The following is an 18,917-nucleotide window of genomic DNA, read 5'->3' on the forward strand; positions in this document are numbered from 1 at the left end:
TAAGATAGACCAGCTATTATCACTGCCGTAAAAATATCCACCACTACTAAACAGATAATAGAGAAATGTCTGGCTGCTGAGTCTCTCCTGGGTTAGGGAGGCACTTATTGATCCCGACTCAAAATGTATTTAGCTGTTATTAGTACTTTTATAGCTCATTTTAACCTCTTTAACTCCCCTTGGATGCCGGCGTCCACGCTCCCTCCCTTCTGTTAAATGGTATCTCACAGGCGCACTACGTCATCAAACCATGTGATGTTTGGTATCACCGGATTCAGGAAGCTCTCGGCTTCCTGAATCCGGCATTGTTTTTCTTTTATTCCTTATGGATTTCGCACCAGAGCAGCCTAAACACACAAAGTCCAGAATCGCGATGAGTGGTGACAAGCCATGTCATGCTGTTTTTCGAGGGGAAAAGTTAAAGGATTACTCGCGATCTCATGCCAAGCCGTCAGTGGACATGTAGCTGGTTTATAAAAGGTAAGTGTCTCACTCCTACCACTATTTTTGGCTGAGATATACTGCCTAGAAAGTAGGATCACAACTTTCACATTTCATATGGCTTTATTTGGTGATATTTTATGGTGTTTCTGTCATAAACAACATCAGCTATCATAATCACACCTGATTTCAATAAGGTACAATGTTTGAAGCTGGCTGAGTGTTGTTTGATCACTGATAGTACTGTTTTGAAGCGGAGTGAGCGACTTGTCATGTGGAGCTCCGCCTGGATCTTTTCATGGAAAAAACACTGTAGAATGGTCATACTTTGAGCAATCTTCTTCAAATTTTAAACAAATGTTCATTGATAGTGTGTCTACAGCCCCACAGTGTCATTTACCTGCTCAGATGAAGCCACAGACAGTTATTCATCCTGAAAATCATTTTTTATTTTATTTTAGGCAAAATCTTCAACTTTTTACTGACTTCAGAGGTCCATTACTCTGTCTCTGTATCACCTAGAGTGTTTCTGACACTTTCATAAGAAACTTCAGAGAGTTTGCTTTCTGGCAAGACCTTATGCATGCATGTAGTCAGAGTGGTTCAGAGGCTACAGTCATTTTAATTTGGATATGTCATTTTAAGCGTTTTCGCTACAAAATGGGGGTGGAGTGCACCCTTCTTTGAGATGGAAGAGCAAGATGGTAAAATGAAATACACAAATATATCAAATACAGTCAGAGAGCTCCGCAAGGTCTCCTAGGCGGCATGAAAGTCTTGCACTTTCAAAATATGAGCCTACTTCAGTTAGTTCACAAGGGTTAACACTGTAGTCATTTATTGCTTGGCTTGTTGCTTTACAACCTTTTCATCTGAGATCTTTCTGAAAGGCAAACAGAACTTGAGCTCACTTTATGGTGTCTCAGGTTAAGTTGATGTGCTTGACAGGCCTTGACCTATGCACCTTTCATATATTCATACATATATTTCATTTACACAACAGTACAATGTAAATATTCCAAGACTTATACACAAACATCTTTCAAAGTCAGACTTACAGCCTTGAGCTACTGCTACTGAATGATGTTTTTACAAATTTGTGAAGAACCCTCTAAGTTGCTGCAAAATGGCAGAACTCACATAAAGTACAAATAATAATCATAACAATAATGATAATAATAATAATAATATTAATAACAATAATGACTTTATTGAGGACATAGAGAAAGGTCCATAGCATACCCCTTAAAACAGACAATAGTCTATAAAATATGATAATAAATACTAGAGGTCGACCAGAGGTGGGTTTTTATTGGCCGATTTATTAGCGATAGTTTGGAGCTGGAAAAAGCCGATAGCCGATCAATCAGCCAATAACCCCTGCCCCCCAAGGTGATTTTAGGAGGAGCGACTGATATTAATCAGTGGATAATTATGTGTCTATTTGGATTAGAGTAGGCTCACTCCAAACTGGTGAGTAGAGATGAAAAGTTTCTTATCCTTTTATTGCATAGGTCTACACAGAGCTGAAATGCTTGACCCCACCTCCTCCTCCTCCTCCTCCTCCTCACATCTCATCCCCCCGTGGTCAGACTGACTGCTCTCTCCATCATGAGGACTACACCCCTCCCCCACGTGTCGTCACCTCCACAATGTGCTTCACTGCTGACCATGTGAGAAGACAGCTGATGAGACTCCACTCAAATAAGGCTGCAGGCCCTGATGGTGTCAGCCCCAGGGTGCTCAAAGCCTGTGCCCCCCAGCTATGTGGAGTACTTCAGCATGTCTTCAACATGAGCCTGAGTCTCCAGAGGGTCCCCTTGCTGTGGAAGACATCCTGCCTTGTTCCTGTGCCAAAGACGTCGCATCCCAGTGTCTCCAAGGACTACAGACCCGTGGCATTGACCTCCCACATCATGAAGACCCTGGAGAGACTCGTCTTGGAGCAGCTCCGGCCCATGGTCAAGCCACTTTTGGACCCCCTCCAGTTTGCCTATCAGCCCCGACTTGGAGTTGAGGACGCCATCATCTACCTGCTCAACTGTGTCTACGCCCATTTGGATAAGCCGGTGAGCACTGTGAGGGTCATGTTTTTTGACTTCTCTAGTGCATTCAACACCATCTGTCCAGCTCTACTGGGTGACAAGCTGACAGCAATGCAGGTGGATGCCCCCCTGGTGTCCTGGATTGTAGACTACTTGACTGGCAGACCACAGTATGTGCGCTTGCAACGCTGTGTGTCAGACAGAGTGGTCAGCAATATCGGGGCCCCGCAAGGGACTGTCCTCTCTCCCTTCCTCTTCACCCTCTACACCACGGACTTCAGCTACCAGACAGAGTCTTGTCATCTTCAGAAGTTTTGTGATGACTCTGCTATAGTTGGATGTATCAGCAAGGGTGATGAGGATGAGTACAGGGCTGTTGTGGATAACTTTGTCACATGGTGTGAGCAGAACCATCTGCAGCTCAACGTGGCAAAGACAAAGGAACTGGCTGTGGATCTGAGGAGGACCAAGACACCGGTGACCCCTGTTTCCATCCAAGGGGTCAGTGTGGACATTGTAGAGGACTATAAGTACTTGGGGGTACACACTGACAATAAACTGGACTGGGTTAAGAACACTAACGCTCTCTACAGGAAGGGCCAGAGCTGTCTCTATTTTCTGAGGCGACTGAGGTCCTTCAACATCTGCCGGACTATGCTCAGGATTTTCTATGAGTCTGTGGTGGCCAGTGCTATCCTCTATGCTGTTGTGTGCTGGGGCAGCAGGCTGAGGGTGGCGGACGCCAACAGACTCAACAAACTGATCCGCAAGGCCAGTGACGTTGTGGGAATGGAGTGTGACTCTCTGATGGTGGTGTCAGAGAGGAGGATGCTGTCTAAGCTACGAACTATCTTGGACAATGTCTCACACCCACTCCACCATGTGCTGGTCAGGCACAAGAGTATTTTCAGTGGGAGACTCATACCACCAAGATGTACCACTGAGCGCCACAGGAAATCATTCCTGCCTGTGGCCATCAAACTGTACAACTCCTCCCTCTGAGTGGCCCTGAGACTTTTTCACACACTGCAATAATTTAATTTAACTTGTGCAATAACCCCATTCACCCTGACTGTATATATTCTGTTTGTGTAAATAATCTTGTTCAGTTTACAATATATATATATGTATATATATATATATATATATATATGTATATATATATATATATATATATATATATATATATATATATATATATATATATATATATATATGTATTTATTTACGTTTATGTTTGTTAATAATTCCTGTTTATTTAACTATACATTTGTTAATACTACTGTTTAAATTTCTTATATTTTCACGTATCTTTCCTCTCTTGCAAGGAGCACCTGTAACATAAATAATTTCCCCTCGGGGATCAATAAAGTATTTCTGATTCTGATTCTGATTCTGATTCTGTGGCCTGCTCATAAATGACGGGACACAGAATAAACTCCAACAGTGTATAATGATAGTTAAGGTGTGAAAGTCAGAGTGGGGTGGGTGGATCCAACAAACACAGACCTTCACCCGGGAGAGCGGTGTTCGCGTAAGATCCTAAAGCCAAACCCTGTTATTTTTTCCTAAACCCAACCCCGATTGTTTGTTGTTGAAGGAGAAAAAATGGACAAAGTCAATTTGCAGTGTTGTAACAACGTTTATTTTGAAAGAGACTGAATGTAAATGTTAAATTTCCTGTGCAAACAGAAGTGTATATTGAAAGAAGACAATGCATGTAACAGGCAGAACTTGACACGGTGTCCCAGAACGTCAACAACTAATGCACCCAGGATACCTTGCACGTCATATGTGGACGTGGAAGGTCCATGACGAAAACATCAGTATGTGACGAGGTCAGAGTGAGAATGTGTTGGGCTTGTGGTAAAATCAGCTGTTCACTGGTACAAAGTCAAATTTCTATATGGCCAGAAAAATGCGGGGATAATTGCTTTTTGAGAAAATTATATCTGATGTATGGTGAAAAATGAGATCAAAAGTTTGTTTTAAATTTATGGCTGGAGCGCACTGGGTGCTTGCTCTTCCCGACTTAATAATGAGTTAATAGTTTATCAGAAATGAATTTCACACACATTGCTAGTGGCTTGCTGCTTAAAGGGAAATTTTGGTTTATTTCAACCTGTCTCCTATCATCCTAAATTTGTTTCAAGAGACTCGTGATGAAAAATAATAGTTAGCATGTTAGCCATTAGCCTAGATACAGCCGGGGCGCATAGTAGCGTCAGACCTGTTAAAACGCGAGAACAAGCAGCGATCTCATAGCGTGCCTGAACAAGCAGCAACAGCTGGAAGGATACACTGACGAAGAGCTTCGTGAAATTGAAGAACGGAGGAGGAGAGAGAGAGAGGCGCAACAGGTAGAGGAGGAATGGCTGCTGCAAGGCTGAGTAGCTCTGGAGATTGGTGGTGTACCTGTGAATGCTGTGCCCCAGTGCCCACAGAAGAGGAATGCCTCTGTTGCAAGGAATGGGACCGGTTGCAGCCTTATTTTCAAGGTCTGGATGTGACCGAGGACAAGACACCTCCACCTGGAGTAACGTTAGTATCCAGCTGGGCTTTATCTAGAGCTGGCGAGATATATTTCGGCAGCACTTTGTAAAGCAGAGCTAGAGGAATAAACAAACATGGCAGCACACCGGTAAGGTAAGACAACACGTTTACATGTCGTTTTCTATATGTTCTCTGACATTTATCCTAACGATATGAGGCGGTCTTTGTGGAAAAAAGCTTGTTTAGTGGACTAACTTTGCACTTGAAGGGATGCCCGTTCACTTACGTTTTAACAGGTCTGGCGCTACTAATGCGCCCCGGCTGTATCTAGGCTAATGGCTAACATGCTAACTATTATTTTTCGTCACTAGTCACTTGAAACAAATTTAGGACGATAGGAGACAGGTTGAAATAAACCGAAATTTCCCTTTAACTCTAGCGAAATTATACCGACCATGCTTGCTAGCAAAACAGAGAAAGCACATAATCCTATTCCGTAACCAGTAACCTTGTAATGCCCCTGATAAAGAAGTCAAGCTGTCCTACATTAGTGAACTTTCATTTTAATCATATATTATATAAAGCACACATTACCTTGTATTTGTGTGTGGGGTACTCTGTGCAAAAGCCTTACGGATGTACCCACATGACAAGTGGAGGTTACAGCTATCGGCCACTAGCAGAACCCTGTTCTGTCATTAACAATAGTTTATATATACAGTCAGATCGGTGCCGATTAATCAGCCGAACTGATGAATCAGTCAACCTCTAAGAAATACAATATATCAAAAAATGACACGAAATACACAACACTACATTATGAAAGTTCCCATAAAAAGACATAATTAAGAACTAGATGGATCTACATGGCGCATGGCATATGTTGTCCTGGTATACAAATGCTAAACACTATGCATAAGCTCAATATAAGTATGGTGGAATATTAGACTTTCTCCATTTGTAAGCCGTGGCTCTAGAATTGTGTTATGAACACAAAATGCTGATATTTCCTCGTCACACATTCTTAAGATCTCAGTGAAATAGGCCGGCATGCAATAAATTGCCTCTGTGTTACGAACAAGCCCTTCCCCTCACACACACGCACACACACATACACAATGTAATGCAATGCCTTGGTAATATTATACGACTAAAGAAACTCTCTTTGGGAAAATAACTGGATTTTATCCCCCAGTATAATGTCTCAGAGGGGCGCAGAGAAAGATTAATGTGGTAAATATGAAAGACTATTTTTAGGTCTCCTGGACTGCTTAGCATTGAGTCAGTCTGGTTGCTGCTGCACAATGTACGGTAAACTAACATCAAATCTGATGAGCAGCATCATACTTCACTTCTCATATTCCTGTTGATGACGTGACTTGTTGATTGTCTCATTTCTCTCTCATTGCGCTTCAAAGCTTCGCCTCAGACTGTGATGTTTTGCTTTGGTGTTGTTTCGGTGAATGAATGGATGTGAAAGAGTTGCGGTGACACAGAATCTGCAGATAGTTTCAACTGGCAGGGTTTCTTTGAAGGAGATCCCACTGCCTGCAAGAAGATAGGATCAAATCAGCGCAGATTATCAAGTCGTGGTACTTTACAACCCCTGCTGGGTTACTGTGATCTAGCTGTGGGCTACGGGAGTCTCAGTGATATCTGAAAGTCTTTTCCACCCACATGCTGCGGAAGATGAACAGAGAGATTGGAGCTGATATACTTCAGATGTCTGTCAAAATGGGCGAGATAACTTTGCTCGCCTGTAGCCTGAGCAAGACGCTGGGACAGTGCTGCTTTAGGAACTGTTGTATTGATTTGTGGACAACAGTGCTTCATTGATGGATGGGCATGGGTGTTCTGTCGTGTGAAAATATCCGTCAAAAGCCAGATTTATCAAAAAATGGTATATGCATGGTACATGCATGCTCATGTATGGAACTGTCACTCCACTGTGCACATAGTGGATATTTGAATTTTTCCTTACTATTGGGTTTTTTTCACATCTTTTTTATTTGACACTAGATACTGATGTGTACTTTTCAGCTCTGTCCACAGTCTGTGGGCTCAAAAAATACAGAGCCTCTGTTTATTTTATGATGTTTAAAAGCACTTACCTGCATGGCCAGATTATGGGACAATGGGCTGCTGGGCACAGATATGCAAAAGGCCTCACCTCCAATTCCTAAATAGAAGCAAGACGCACAGACTTTGTGGTTTTGTCTCTTCTTTGTTGTTGTTTTGCATCTCTTTGTGGTCATTATGCATTTTCTTGTGGTTTTGTGTCTTTTTTTAGGGCTGGGTTAAAATGATCTATTCATCCAATTCAGATCGATCTTCATTTGAAAGACTCGATATCTATTCAGAAAATCAGAGATCGATCTTTTGATATACGCTTTTTTACCTGATGTGTGAAGCTTTAAACTCGTTAATGTCGCTAGTAGTAAATGGGTGCCGGCACTTAATTATTAACAACGGTAATATTGAGAAGCTCCGACGTTACCGTTCTTTTATCTGTAACTGTAAGCTTACTGATTTTATGTTTTGGTGTCATATATTATGCTGCAGCAGCCGCTCCTCCTGCTGTCTGTTTGTCGGGGCTGCTGCACCACTTTTACGCACACACAGACACACAAACACTGAGTAGAGATGCTGCATAGAGACAGAGAAGTGAAGTTAAGCTGACCATAACTATGCTTGTTACTGTGAGTGCAATAAAACCTCCACAAGCAAAAAGTCAGTACTTTTTAATACAGCTGTTTAGCAGCATGTTAACATGCAGAAAAGTGATTTCAATCTGTCTGCAGTCTGTCATCCACCGCCACTAATGTTATGTTATAAACAAGCACAGCCATTTTCCAGTTAATAGTAAATTAACAAGCTGACACAACAGTTGTTTATGTCTCAGGGTTTAGCTCAGTTTGTCTCGTATCTTAAAACTTACCAACAGTAATGCAACCTGCAGGCAGTGACTCTCCTCAGCAGCAGAGGGAGGAGCAGAGAGGCCAAGCAGGACTGATACTGACTGATGTCTCTGTTCTTTATTCTTTCCAAACTTGACTCAGTATTGTGATGTCAGGAATATGATTTATTTTTATTGACATTTTAGTTTTTTGTTCAAAGACATATTAAATTTATATTGTGACTTTCCCTTTTTAATATTACTGTTGCTGCTCTAGAAACAACATGTAGTCATAAAGTATTCAGTTTTAATTCTGCTGCTAATTTATTTTTTATTTTTTTGAAGATATTTTGTTGTAAAATTTACAGTATTATTTGAATCGGAGATCGAATCAAATCGGGTCCTTGTGAATCGAAATCGAATAGACTCAGGAAATCAGTGCCGATACCCAGCCCCAATCTTTTTTTTGCTTGTTTTGCATCTCTTTGTGGTCATTTTGAGTCTTCTCCTAGTAGACCCAGTTCAGTAGTCCATGCTTAAGTGATTGCGAGTTATAACTGCAACTACTGTTGTTGGGCTTTACTTGATTTCCTTGTTTGTCATTATTCATATCAAACTCGTTAATTAAATCACTTCAAGTACATTTTATCTATATAGCCCAATATCACAAATTACAAATTTGCCTTAAGAGGCCTTCTATACAGCCTACAACACCCTCTGTCCCGAGACGCTCAACTCGTATAAGGGAAAACACCCCTTGAATAAACACTTTAGGAGAGAGAGCAGTAAAGGAGGGATACTTCTCCTAGGAGGGATGGACATGCACTAGATATTATGTATATTGAATACAATCCAATTCAATTCAATTCAGTAGAACTTCATTTATCCAGAGGGAAATTCTTGTGCCAGAGAATGCTTCAAATTTCAGTAACGCTAAGTACAGTAACCACAATTTACTGTTCATAACTAGTAACAACCAGACAACCAATGGGTTCCCCAGGTCAAGATTACTCACTGGGTCCAGTTTTATAACAATAGAGTATTAAATATCTGGCAAAATATTCAAATATACAAGACAGAAGTTTTCAAGGAGCAAAAGCAAAAACCAGTGCCTAATAGAGTAACAATAGGAGTATGATTAGTACAAGAGATACTAAAAATGATCTACAATGGTGTAAAAAACAGACTGCACCTGATAATCAATGTTATATTGAACATGACAAGCAATTAGAAGTAGCATTGCACATGACTGAGAAAATGATATTGCACTACATTGACAAGTGATCATGATATTGAAGAACACTATTGCACATGATGTATAGTGCTGTCAGTGCCCTTTAGCCCTGTAGCCCAACATAATAAAATTACAGTAGAGACAATCAGGATGACAACATTATAAATAGACTGTAAACATATATGAAGAATATGGATCTGGGAGGACATGAAGAAACTTCCAGGTGCCGCTAAATGGATAGGACATCTGGAGTAATGCACTGATAGCCAGGAGAGGGAGAGAGATGTCCCAGGATGGCTGATGGACCAGCACAGAGAAGCCTGAGTGAAAAGAGAGGACGAGGAGGTGAAACCAGAGACAGAGAGGCACACAGTTGTGCTTGTGGGACCCAAACAAACAGAGGGTTAGAGAGATGCAGTCGTTCTCACAAAGACTACAGTATTCTCATCAGCAGGACAAACATGGACTGTAAGCACTAGGCTGAATACATTCACTGAGACTGAAACCGACCCTCCAGAAAGATAATGTTAGCAGCTACAAAGCCTGAAGTAATCCAAGAATAACTGAAAGTTAAGGCTTTTAAGTTTGGGTTTAAAGGCCTCAGCATAGTCAGAAGGGAGGTTATTCATCGAGCAGAGCCAGTGACCACATCTCAGTCTTATCAGAATTCCAGGAGCAGGAAATTACAGGACATCCAGTTTTTCACAGCAGAAAAGCAGGCCTAATTTTAATAATTTGGTAATAATCTTCCTCCTTTTTTGGGCACATACTGCTGAGTATCATTAACATAGGAATGGAAATTAATTGCATGGCTGTGTGAAATTTGGCCAAGAGGTGACAGTGAAGAGAGAAAACAAGAGGGCCAAGAAAGGAGCCCTGAGATACTCTCCATATCACTCCAAAAAATGATGAATTATTTATTTTTCTTAAGATTATTTGTAGGACTTTTTTTGCCTTCATTATAGTGCAGTTAGAGGTAGACAGGAAAGCGAGGAGAGAAGTGGGAATGACATGTAGCAAATGATCACAGGTTGGAATTGAACCCGGGCCTCTGCAAAGGCCTCAGCCAATGGGGCGCAAACATTATTCTTTGACTATTATTTCTAAAGGAAACATAGTCTGTTTTTCAAGGTAGGTAAGACTTTAACCACACGAGAGCCAGGCCAAAGACTCCAAATTGATTTTCCTGTTTGACCATCTTGTTTTGTTAGAAAAAAGGTCCGACTGAATGTGGGAGTCTAGAAAGGGCTTTCTTTAAGCCACTGGCACAGTTTTCCACAGGGTATGTCCCTGCAGTAAAAGTAGGCAGGACCACAAGCAATTGCTCACAAAGTGCAGTTAAAGTTAATGGACCAATGTGGCGAGTGGTAAATACATCAACACCAACATTACAAGGACGGGCTAGTGCTGCTTCAGATTTAATAAGAAAGTGTTCTGATACCCATGTGTTAGGAGAGACAGCAGAACACTACTGTCCTGTTGAGTAAAGTCGAGTGTTACCACTGCAGGAAGTGGGTTCAAGTTTCAAGAGGAGCCAGAAGGGCTTTACTTAGAAGATCGAAGGCCTTAATCAGGTAAATATTGAAAGTGCTGGTACTTAAAATTGAGGGACAGGTGGTCTAAAGAGTATCACACAGTGTTTCCCTGGACAAAGCCATTCATAGTTGATGGAGATGAATTTAATACAAGAGCCTCAGATGAGTTGAATTCAATATCAAGGTTAGAGATTAAATATAAAAGAACAGACTTTAAGGCAACACCCCCTTGTTTAGTGGTCTGAGCCACATGAGCATTGCTATAGTCAGGTGGGAAAACCAATCATATCCAGACTGTGGTGAAGAATCAAATCATTTAGTGAACAAGGAGTTTTATACAATATTCAGAGGTTCTCTACACACGGTTCCCAATATAGAGGTGGCTGAGCCGCTGGCTAGCAGCTAACATTGTGAGGAGCTAACACTTCTAGCAGCTAATATTGTGAGGAGCTAACACCTATAGCAGCTAACATTGTGAGGAGCTAACACCTCTAGCAGCTAAATATGCTTGAAGCTAGCGGTGCTAACATTGTAAACAGTGCTAACAAAGGCAACAGTGCTGACAGAGCTAATGGTATTAACCTAGAGGGAACTGCAGGCCGGGCTTTACGCCTCCACAATAATGCCCTACCAATATTAGCGGTAGCCTGTGTATAAGCACATTGCAGTGCGGTGGTGATTAGCTAGTTAGTGGAATACACACACAGGGACCCTCTGCCGGAAACCAGTGGATTGCCCCCTCTGGGTTTGGAGAGTTACTGCCTGAAGTGAGGGAGTTCAGGTTTCTTGGGGTCTTGTTCATGAGTGAGGGTAGAAAGGAGTTTGAGATGGATCGGCACCAGTGGGTGTGCCATCCGCGCCAGACTGTTGTGGGAGCTGAGCCGGAAGGTGAAGCTTTTTATTTATTGGTCCATCTACGTCCCAACCCCTACCTATGGCCATAAGCTCTGGGTACTGGCTGAAAGAATGAGATTGCAGATCTACGTGATGGAAATGAGTTTCCTCTGTGGGGTGGCTGGGCTCATTTTTAGAGATAGGGTGAGGAGCTGGACCTCTGCAGGGAGCTGGGAGTAGAGCGGCTGCTCCTTCACATCGGAAGAGGTCAGTTGAGGTGGTTTGAGCATCAGACCTTCTGTTAGAGGTGTTCCCAGCACGTCCCACTGGTAGGAGGCCACGGGGCAGACCCAGGACATGCTGGAGGGATTACCTATCTCATCTGGCCTGGGAATGCCTTGGGGTCCCCCCAGGAGGAGCTGGAAAGCATTGCTGGGAAGAGGGACATCTAGGGCGCTTTGCTTTGCCTGCCACCCTCGCGACCTGGCCCCGGATAAGTGGATGAAAATGGATGAATGGATGGGACTCACATGCACAAACATGTATGTGCGGCTGAACCTTCTGTCAAACCGACCAACAGAAAGGCATGGATTACAACACACACAGAGGTTGCGTGACTTATTCACTGCTCAGGAACCTTTTTTCAGCCATATCTTTACAAAGCAAATAGTTGTTTGCTGCTATGGTAACACTCTGAATATCACTTAGAGCTCCTTTATGGCTTTGGATGACAGGGATGTGGTATTTTTAAAACCAAATTCTTGTTGAGGCTGCAGCTTATCAGCCACTCTTTAGAGCCACCAGTAGACATATTAACATATTAATTGGAGAAGGATATTTTGTATTATTAGTTGAAATGTTGGTGGTCTGCTCATGCAACAGTGTGGGGATACAATTGTAGTTTCTTTAGAGAGTCAAGTACATTTTTTTATATAACCCAGTAACTCAGATTTTCCTCAGGGGGCTTTACAGTTTGTACAGCATATGATAGACAGAAGGCTGGTTAGCAACAAAACCAAAGCCCTGCTAACAAGCCAGCCAGCAAATCAGTGAAATGAGCCCACTGTACATCTCATCATTATCCATCATGGGCAGAGGACCACAGACAATTAATCAATGCTGACTCAGACATCCTGGATAGGCATTCATATTTGATCTTTGACTGCCTTATCCTGTTATTGGTGCTGACATGGATAAAGATGTTGCTAAAGCTAATGGTGGTGTGTGTCTGCTTTCCCTGATCTTCCCAATGGGATGCCAGCACCCCCACCCAGACAGCCTCTAACACTATGGGTAATAGAGTCCCCCATCAGAGTCCCTTATTACTAGCCTGCATTGTTAATGGAGGTATGCAGCCCAACGAAAACTGGTTTGCACAGAAATCCTGCATCATCTGCTGGTGTGGGTGTGCTAGACAACAGCAGCATCCGTTCTGTAACCCGTCATCCCACGTGCACCCTTGTCCTTTGTGAAAATAAATGAGTATTTCATATAGATCGCAAATGTGACAGGCATACAAAATGATAAAGTTCTTTTATTGACATAACGTTATTAACAGAGGACATGGTTTGTTTGCGAATCTGAGGCTGACCTTTCTAAAAGTTTTTGAAAAATGGAGGAAACGCTAAATAGATTGGTGGAAATTGCATCAAAAAACAGGTAAATAAAGAATAGACACAGCATCCACAAAGCAAATCAAATCAGTGTGAGGTAAAATGAAAGGAGTTGTCTCTCTTCGACAACTTTATAGACTCCAATAGAGAAAAAAACAAAATAGCGACAAGTCTTCTTAACCCTGAGCTGCCAAACACTGAACCGTCATGTTTAAATGCATCGGAGAGAGTGCTTGCAAGCAGAAGGCAGTGGCTTGAAATCCACACAGTAAAACACGGATGATGCACTATTGATTTGGGCCTCCGGTTGCTCTCCTCTGATCTCTCAAAACTGAGAAGAGGATGTCTGGCAGGTGTGTTGATTTTAACTTAAGGCCTCCAGCTCGCTTTGACACGGCTAAGAAAAATACAACTCCAGTACAACTATAGATAGATCTGATAGAATCTGATGAAGGGGATAGCTAGAGAAAAGAGCGGTGCTGGAGCTCCAGGTTGCGTTTGCTCCACTTTGTGTGCGCTTCAGTGTCTCATTTTTAATCTATTGAGATATCTGAGGTATTTACTAATGCTTGATAATAGCAGGCCTGTTCGTCCTTGAGGGCTAAATTGCCTTTGTTGCGAGTGCGCTACTGAACCTCCCATATCTTATCGACCTCAGCATCTTGAGTTTGCTGCTAATTGTGCCTGTACAGTCTGGAGACTTGATTTAAAACTATTAAATGCAAATGATATTTTAACTTACATAGGTAGGTGAATGTTGGATAGTGCTGTGCTGCTGTTGAGATGTGTGTTTTGTGAGCTGGTAACTCTTTATATTCATACTGTGTGTGTGTTGTTTTAATGTATTTTTATCCACCATGAAAACTTCCCCGCAGGGATAAATAAAGTTTATTGGATTGAATTAAATTGAATTGAAATGGCCCCGCAATGGCTGGAGTGAACCTTCAATGAGTCAAAGCCCCCCTAATTTGACACACAGCACGGACAGATCCATATTATTATTTTTTTTAAATGTGATGGAGTTGGTGTGTAGTGTTGTGCTGCATGGAAACAGTATTGCTCATTTCTGAATCTTGGCAAGCTTGAAGGGTTTGTTGTAAACATCCTAATAATCCTTAGTCCCTTTTCTGCACTGTTTCTTATGCTTTTGTATTTGTTCCATTATATCTCTGTCAGTTTCTTGGAAGAACTCACCATCTAACAAGTGACTGCATCACAGTTTCAATGTTACGCTTAAATCTCTGTCTCTGCCAGTGGCTTTGTCTTAATTTGCTTAACCTTGTTTTTGCTTTTTTTTCTTGCCTTTGATTGTACAGTATAAATAAAGTTATTAATCTTACTCGTTTTTGGTTGGTGAGAGAGCTGCTCATATTTTTGTACATGAATCTGCTCCTTACAGGAGCTTGGATTACCTCATGCCTGCAAACAACTACCTCACAAACATATATTAAAATGTATTTAATTAGCTTAAGTCATTTTTGATTAAAAAGAATTTGATATAATGTCTAGAACTGTGGTCAGAGGGAGTGAGAGGTGATTTTAGTGTCCACTACATCTCTATGGATCGCCTCCTATATAATTCTTTAGAAAAAAAATGCTGTTTGGTGGAGAAATATCCCATAAATAATTTATGCTGTCCATGGTGCTGATATGGAACCAGCTTTGAAGTATCCCTTCAGGGCTTTCTGCCAGAACAGGATTTCTTGGTTAAGGTTCGGGAAATAAATTGTGGTTTTGGTTAAGAAGAATAGATTTCTGCCAGAAAGCCCTTTGAAGGCAAATGTCTCCTGTGTGTCCCTGTCTGCGGTAAGGAAATAAGGAGTTGTCCGTGGTGCTACTTGAGGATCAGCTTTGGCAACTCTCTCCCACAGTTTTCCATTTGAATGGGCACTGTCCATGCTGTTGATTTAGATTCCGTTTTTAACAAGCGGCAACCTCCAGGGTTGAAAAATGAAGCCAATTCAGAAAGTGCCCAAAACTGCAGTTCCTCAAAAAGCCACTTGAGGCTGGCTCCAGGAGTGAGTCAATCCCCATAGACCCTTTTAGGGCCGACGTCACATTGACGTCAGTTTTCTTAGCTGGAGGCAGAACATGACTCGCCACCATAAGGCTGTAGGCTACATAGGAGTCTTAAAATGTCCTTGTGTTATTGGGAGCCAGAATGGAAGGAGTCATGGCTCGCAACTTAAATTTCGTCACATACCAGCTGCCACTGCCTGTCAACAAAAAGAAGACAACTATGGTTAAATGTGATAAGATAAAAGGACTGGATGGAGGAGATCATCAAAAATGCTCACATGTGCCGCACACACTTCATATCAGGTTAGGGAAAAAGTATTTACTGTTGCAGGGATGAATAACGTGTGTAGAGGGTTATCATGTCCATCTGATCAGATATTGAGGAGGTTGTCGGTGAAGATTCTCAGTCATCCAGGTCATGGCACTTACATGACATAGCACTTACGAGATATTGAGGAGGTATTAAGAGGAATGTTGGATTTCTCCATTATGCTAACTAAGAAGTTAGTTTAGGCGTCAATAGCAAAACAAACTGGAGGAAACCATTCAAGTGTCGTCCTCCTTTGTAAGATTGGCATAGTAATCAACCACAAAGTCTGCAATCTCACTTTCAGCAATCCTGTGACATCGTCCATCCACTGAGTGACAGCATAGGGGTTGGCTAGTCTGGTCCCATTGGTGAGTTTTTACTTATTCAAGTAACACTGGCGGTCCCGGAGAGTGAGTGACCTGACATGGTGCATTTGTAAATTCAGTCTGATGCTGTACACTAAAATGAGAGCCCTGTTGGTCAAAGAAACACAACATTATTTGTCTATATAAATTAAGGAACGGTTAAGTTAATCACACATTCACTCCACTTGGCACTCTGCTACTCCCGTCTCCTCAGACAGAGTGCCAAGAGTGTGCTCTGCCACTCTGATAGTGTGGTGCTCTGAATAACTTAATGGTACATTCTGACAGCGCTCTGAATTTACGAATTGTCCAGTTTGTGCCAGATTGCGCTCCAATACTTGGAATGAGTATTTGTGAATGCATCACTCACATCACCTTCCTCCATTGTCTAAAACAATCCAACAGAACTTGCTAGCCAGTACTAGCTAATGTCTGTGGAGAATTGTTTTACCACCAGCTAAGCCCCGCCCACCAAAAAAAGTCATACTGTTTACTAACAGTAAAAGGGTCTATAAGGAGTTGTCAAGCTTTGAGGCAACTCCCTTGCATAGTTTTGTATTTGAATTGGTTCGTCCATGCTGTTGATTTGGATTCAGTCTTTAATAACAGGTTGACAAATAAAGCCAACATGGAAAGTGCCCCAAACTGCAGTTCCTTAAATGGCCACTTGGTGCTGGCTCCAGGATTAACACCAGTATGTTACAATGTCCACCTTCACAGCACAAATAAACATGTTAACAGCTTTGTACAAAGAACAGCTTTGGTCCTTGTAGCTAATTTATGCATAATTAAGGGTGTAACTACTTTAAGTGACAGGCTGTCTGCAAGGAGTCAGTACATTTTGAGTCAGATCCAGCCCTTGCTCCTCCACATCTCCAACTTTTCATCTAAATATGGTCACTTCTGGCTCCAAAACACCAAGACAGCTACAGCCAAAATGCTGAACTTGAGGCTTCAAAATGAGAGTCCACAAACCAGTGGGTAATGTCACAGTAAAGAGGAAATGCCCATGTTGCTGATCTGGAATCAGCTTTCTCTACAAACCATTGTATGGAAGTGAGGTGCTATCCATGGTGCTGATTAGGAATCATCTTTGCAGCAGCTCTGTGCCTCAGTCTGTTTGGAAATACGGAGTTGTCCATGGTGCTGATTTGGGCAGGAGGCCATAAACTGCCACCCGCCATATTTTTAACCTACTGCGCCTGCTATTACACAGTCTGACAGTTACAGTGTTGAAAGTAGCTGCTCTGTGCTGTACATGTAATCATGTCAGGTTGATTTATGTTGTAGAGCTATGAGCAAGACATATTTTAAATCCACTGTTATTCTTCAAATGCAGAATATATGAAGCAAGTGGGTCTCTCTGAGGTAGCTGCAACTTAGTAGGCTGTTGGTTTTAGGATTGGGCAGTAGCAATATTGCAGGTATGAGCATGGGTAGAGGGATAAGAGGAGACGACTGTAATACACAGTAGCAGCTGTAGCAGAAAAACATCAATATATTGGGAGGAAATAGATTGCTTCAGTAACCTTTGACTGGTATCGTTCCTTAAAAATCATTTCCACATGGGCGATAAAGTATTGTGCTAGTGAAGTATCCCACTAACATGACCGTTACCATCTAAGAACCTTTTACCCATGGTCCCTCACCTCCCTCTCTCCCACCCAATCTCCCTCTCGCTGCCCCGTATTGATCTTCTGCTGGTTGTGTCTTACAGTACTATATCCACAGATATTTATGTTTGTAGCTGCTGGTCTCCGGTTCCCATTACGGGCTTGAGCGATAGGCACGGGCAGTGTTTCAACACCTCGCTGCTGAGGAAAAATGTAATATTCAGGAGGCATGTCCTTAGTCAGCACTTCCATCCCAGGAGCTGGCTATGTAAAATGACCAGGGACAGCAAGTATACTGAAGCATAATGCAAAGGTTGAGCTACAAGGGAAAAGATGATTACAAGACAAAACCTTTGGCTTAAATATGCACATCAAATTGGTTTATTCTCTCCTATCACTGAGTGACAATTTTCAAACAAACCAAGTGTTCAGCTGTGGATTAATGTATGAGAAAACGAACATTTGGGGGAGACAAAACAGGTATATAGGGAAAAAAATAACATAGATATCACCACAAAACTCCCCCAGTTTATTTCCTACAATAAGACCATTAATTTTTGTATCACAAGTTTTCTGTTTTAAATATGCAAATTAGGCATTATCTAATTAAATATGTGCTGATTTGCATACATTTTGTGAACAAAAATCTAATCACTGGATAAGCCAGGTTCAAAATTCTTGTTTCATTTTGTTGGCATATTAAGAGTCAAATATTTTTACAAAGGGCATTTTGGGTATCTCTTTATTACCATATAAATCCGAGGATACTGTAAATAGCTTTAAAAATTTTCTCCATGTTTTTAGGAATAAAATGTCTATAAATCAGGCTATGAATGATATCAACAACCCCCTGTTAAAAAAAAACAGATGCAGAATATAGATATGAATGAAAGGGAAAGATTGGTGTATGAAAGAGTTACTGAAGTAGAGATTTCTCTCAGACTATGAGAAAAAACAAATTTGAGAAAATGGCCTTTAACAATTTGAAAGCAGCACAAGGAAAGTGATGTCACTCCAGGTTTCATAAGTATTTAAACCTTTGTACCCTGAGCTAATTGGTGCAATTTCTTTCAAAACATGGGAGAAAAAGGAAATAAGCAATTTGGGAAGGAATGTCGCACAGATTGCAAAAAAATAATATTTTTTAAAAATTATATATATATATATATATATATATATAAAAAACTTGGGAAAAATGAAAAAAGGTAGGGGGAAACTATGTTTATAATAGTTTTAATTATACACTTTATGTTACAGAGTTAATTTTTATTCACACTTTCCAGGTCATTTTCCAGTTGTTGTTGTTTTTTTTTCTTGCTAACTTTTGGGGTCATTTCTTCTTTTGTTGCCTTTTCCCCATGTGTTTAAAGAAATCAAGTCAAATTGCTCAGGTTACAAAGGGTTAAAGATATGTATTGTAAAATTCCATACTTTTTTAGACCAAAAAAGACACTGCGAGTGAACAGGCTAATTTTTTTTAATAAATAGATATCACCATGAAACTTCCCACGCTAATAAG

Source organism: Epinephelus lanceolatus, chromosome 1 (genome assembly GCF_041903045.1).
Source record: "Epinephelus lanceolatus isolate andai-2023 chromosome 1, ASM4190304v1, whole genome shotgun sequence".
Lineage (NCBI taxonomy): Eukaryota > Metazoa > Chordata > Actinopteri > Perciformes > Serranidae > Epinephelus > Epinephelus lanceolatus.